Below are 4922 nucleotides of genomic sequence, written 5' to 3' on the forward strand. Positions count from 1 at the left end.
CCTACCCTTCCCATGCCCAGGAGCACTTCTGACCGTGAGAAAGTTCTGACATGCAAAGAAGACTCCTGTAACAACGCCTTGCTTGCTGTCAGCTGAAAGCAAGTGACACCCTCTCTAATGACTGGTTTCAGAAAGAAAGCAAATACTTCAGGATGCGCTCACCTGTCCCAGGTGATCCCTGCTGTCTCCCACGGGTGGTGTTGGTGGGGCTTTTCAGCACATTTGTTCCCAGCTGTATCTCAAAGGTGAGGACACGTCTGAGCTGGGGGATCAGAGGGGCCTGAGGGACCCTCATTCTGGCAGATGCTGCTCTGAATATTGTGCCTCTGGGCACTGATTGTGCAGTGCAGGGATATTTCCCAGAGACTTCTAGTTCATTGGTGAAAAGCTGCAATATCCCTTCAAGGTCATCCACCTTGGGGGAATGCAGCAGAAAGTGGTTCCAAAGCTTGCTTTCTCCTTATTGTATGGTGAGGTTGACACCCTGGAGGGAATAGTTCCCATCCAGCAGGTCCATGACAGGCTGCAGTGGTGGGCTCGTGCAAATTGCATGAAGTTCAACAAGGCCAAATGCAAGGTCCTGCACCTGGGTCGGGGCAGTCCCAAGCACAAATACAGGCTGGGCAGAGAACGGATTGAAAACAGTCCAGAGGAAAAGAACTTGGGAGAGATGGTGGGTGAGAAGCTCGACATGAGCTGGCAATGTGAGCCTGCAGCCCAGAGAGCCAACTGTGTCCTGGGCTGCATCAAAAGAAGAGTGGCCAGCAGGACCAGGGAGGTGATTATCCCCCTGTACCCTGGTTTTGTTAATCCCCACCTGGAGTACTGTGTCCAGTTCAGGAGCCCCCAACACAAGAAGGACATGGAAATCCTGGAGCACGCCCAGAGAAGGGCCACAAAGATGATCAAAGGGCTGGAGCACCTCTCCTACAAGAACAGGCTGAGAGAGTTGGGGCTGTTCAGCCTGGAGAAGAGAAGGCTCTGGGGAGACCTTATAGTGGCCTTCCAGTGCCTGAAGGGGCTACAGGAAAGCTGGGGAGGGGCTTTTTATAAGGTCTTACAGCAAGAGGTCATGGGGTAATAGATTAAAAGTTGAAAAGGGGAGATTTAGGTTAGACATTAGGAGAAAAATTCTTCACTATGAGAGTGGTGAGACTTCCATCCGTAGAAGTATTCAAGGCCAGGTGGGATGGGACTTGGAGCAACCTGGTCTAATGGGAGGTGTCCCCACCAATGCAGGAAGGTTGGATCTAGATGATTCAATCTAGATGAATAAGGTCACTTCCAACACAAACCATTCTATGATTCTATGGTATTTTTGGAGGTCGCTGCCCCATAGACTAGAGCCAACGCAGATATTGAAGACCCTAATGTCACCTTTGCCTGCTGTCACCTCTGTGCTTGGCAAACCACCCCATGGGAGCCTCAGGCTGGCAGAAGGCAAGAGAGTCACATTGCACAGATGAGGGTGGTTTGGGCGCCTGGCTCGCAGCATCCAGAGGGAGTGTCTGGCTCCACCGATAGTATTTCCAAAGAAAGGAGCCAAATCCACCCACATGGGTCACGGCAACAGTATCTTTCTACCACATGCCTTCCCTCTTGCCCAGCCCTGGCAGGGCCTGGTTGTTCCTCACGTGCTGCCCTGCGTGCTGGAGAGAACTGCCAATGTTTGCCAGGCTCTCTGGCCTTTGGATTTGGCTTCAGCTCCAAAACGTGTGTGCATCCCAGGCATTTTGGGGGAAGGGCTAGGAGGTGGGCTTTGATTTGGTTTGTCTGGAATTGGAAAGCCAATCAGAAATCTGCAGAGATCCATAATGCAATTGAGAGGCTATATTAAAAAAAAAATAATTAAAAAAATCAGTGATATATAGGCTTGTGGTTCATGCAAAACACAAAAGAGAAGGGGGTTTTCTGGTCCAATTCTGTGATTTTTTTTTTTTCCATTCTCCAGACTTCCTATGTTTGTTTTCCCCAAGGTCACAGCTTTGTGATTCTCTGCAGAGATAAAACCATCATGATTTCAGCATCCCCTCCATATATGTCAACCTTTGCTCCAGCCTCAGAGGTTGGTAGGCACTATAGGACATGAAGAGAGCACAGAGTGAATCCTGAGCAGCTGGCTTCCCATGTTTATTCATATTCTCAAAAGCTGAGGCTTGTAAAGAGATCTTCCTTCAGCCCTATTCAGGGCCAGCTGCTCCCCATGGGGCTTCTCTTGCTTTGGGTGTATGATCAAAACTTTTCTTTTAGGCAGGGTTTCTGTACTTTTGAAGATAAACTGATAATTACCTTAAAGGCTTAAAGTACTGGTCTTCTTTCTGCAGAGGTGGCCACACGTGTACAGAAACAGTCAGGAGCATTGGTGGGGACAGAGACCATAGGAGTGGCCCAGGAGAAGCAGTGAGGCGGATGCACAGACCTGGTACTTCTCTGCTTCCTCTAGGGAATGTGATCTGGCTGTGGTGATGCTTGAAGACCATTAGCCAAAGAAAAAACAACACAAGAGACAGCTTTTGTGAGACAACCTGTGACCCACAGTGCAGCCTGCTATGGAGATGGAAGGTGTCCAGCATCACCACAGCCAGGATCCCATTTCTGTCTTTTCTGTCACAGATACACCAGTGCACATGCAGAAAACAACAGGAAACAATGTCCTTGGCATTTTCAGACCTGCCTATGTCACCAAATGACAATACATGACTCCCTCCCCCCCTGCAACCCATGTGTACAATTCCATACAACCCCCTGAACATTTTCAGTGGGAAGGAAATATTTATGCTTCAGCTGAAATGCCAGAGACACTTCAGACAGGAAAGGGGGTATTACAGACCTGGGTAGAATTAGAAAAGTAATCAGTTTTGGCCAGCCCCCACCCCCTTATTTTGACAGAAGAAAAAAAGCAATGAAGCCCATATTGAACAGTGTCATCAGCATCATTATTTCCAGTCCTGGACTTCATTTCACCTGGAAAAGGCAGAGCAAAGAAAGAAGCACTTCTAATATAGTGTAGTAGACACTCCCTCTTCAACGAAGCTAGTCAAGCTCAACGGTAGCTGTAGAGATAAAATCCACTGATGCATCCAAAGACAGTGCTGGACTTGGCAGTAAATTCAAGTAAATTAGCCCTGACTTATTTTAATTTGCTTGTACCAGGAATGGGGGCAATCACTGCAGGTGTAGTGTCCTCGGGAATGATCAGGTGCAAATCTTTCCGTGATTAGTTTCTCAGCTGCAGTCAACCAAACAACAATAAAGATGTGGAGCTCAGCCAGGAGCCCTTTAAAAATGTCATCCCCCTTCAATTAGAAACCCATTCTCCCTTGTTTTTCTACACTGCTGAGCACTCACCCAGCTCCCTGTTCCAACACTGATTTGATCTGCATTGACCAAATTCTGTGCACAATTTTGAGTAAAATTTATCTTTTGTTTCTCTGCTCCTCCCATCCCCTCACTGCTTTTGAGTTGATTGGTTTTGAGCACCTGCTGTTCATAAGACAACCCAGCTGTTGTCTAGGTGCCTCGATGAAACAAAATGCCTTAACCAAAATGAAAAACAACTTTTTCATTATGAAGACATGCTGCATTTTATTAAGACTTTCATGTAGTACCAAGATTTACTGCTGGAAACCACCTGCTCACCATATCCATCTTCTTTCTCTCATTTTGCATGTCAGGACCTTGACTCTTACCAGGAGAGCAATGTGTGACAAAAATCTCAAAAGAAACATGACAAGCATTTCACTAGAGTCTTACTGAAAATATACAGCAAGGCTTTATGTTCAGGCAAAATGTAATTCTTCTGAAAGTTAATTTTGGTATTAATCAGTGCAAAAAGTTTATTTTCCCCCTGATTTTTCCTTTTAACTGTCCCTTGCCTTCCTTGCAGAATTTCTTCTGTGCGCATCCACCCAAAAGGCAGAGACCTGGCACTGACTGCCAGGAGTTGCAGTCATGTGCTAACTCAGTTTGGGATTCAATGAAACTTCTGTGAACCAAAACCATTTCAGATTTCTCAGAGAATACACATTTTTCAAAGAAGCTGAGTAGCCCTCTACATATACCTGAGGTGTCTTCAGCACACACAAACACACCCATGCACACAGATAATGCATGGGTACTCATAGTGCTCATTAGAGATAGCTATTTTCAGATGCACAGAGGTTTATTACAAACAGTGGAAAATAAAATAAACAACTATTAAGAGCAACCCAGTAGAACTCTATTAAGTCTGCAGGAAATATTTGTCGTTTCTGACAGAATGATAAGTTTATACTAATCCTCAAGCCAGTCTGCTAATACAATCATTTTGTTTCCACAGCTCATTTCCATGATAACTTTAAGGCCAAAGTTTTGCTGCTTAGATTTAATTTTCTGGTGCATTCAAGCCTGTCCTTTGGAGTAGATGTGGGCAGCTCATAGGTTTGTAAATTTACAGAAGGATTTAGATGGGAAGGGAGATCTGAGGGTCTCTAGCAAAACTAACTACCCGGGAAGAGATGGTCAACAGAGTCTTGGTGTCCCCAGATACAGAGATATTTTTACATTAAACAGCAGGTGACTCTTAAATTCAATGAAAGCCAAATCCAGACAGTTCACTTGGACAAAGAAATTGGAGGAGTCACAGGCCAAATGTTGAAGTGGGGCTTGCACATATCTCGGTGTCTGGAACACGTACAACTTGCTTCCACAGCTGAATATTCTGAAATCAAACCAAGCTCTGTTGTGCAGTTAAAGCCTGAGCATCTCATTTATTTGCTTCTGTGTGTCAGAGTGCAAATGGACAGGGAAGGGGGATGAGAGAACTTGGACGTCTATCCTGCCTAAGTCTGCAGTCTTGCTTTCCTTTAACCGGGCTAGTTCACTCTGCTCCTCTCAACTGGGATCTCTTGGATAAAGGTGATTAAGAGAAGATACTAAATAAA

This window comes from Chaetura pelagica, unplaced genomic scaffold, assembly GCF_000747805.2.
Source record: "Chaetura pelagica isolate M959 unplaced genomic scaffold, ChaPel_1.0 scaffold142, whole genome shotgun sequence".
Classification (NCBI taxonomy): domain Eukaryota; kingdom Metazoa; phylum Chordata; class Aves; order Apodiformes; family Apodidae; genus Chaetura; species Chaetura pelagica.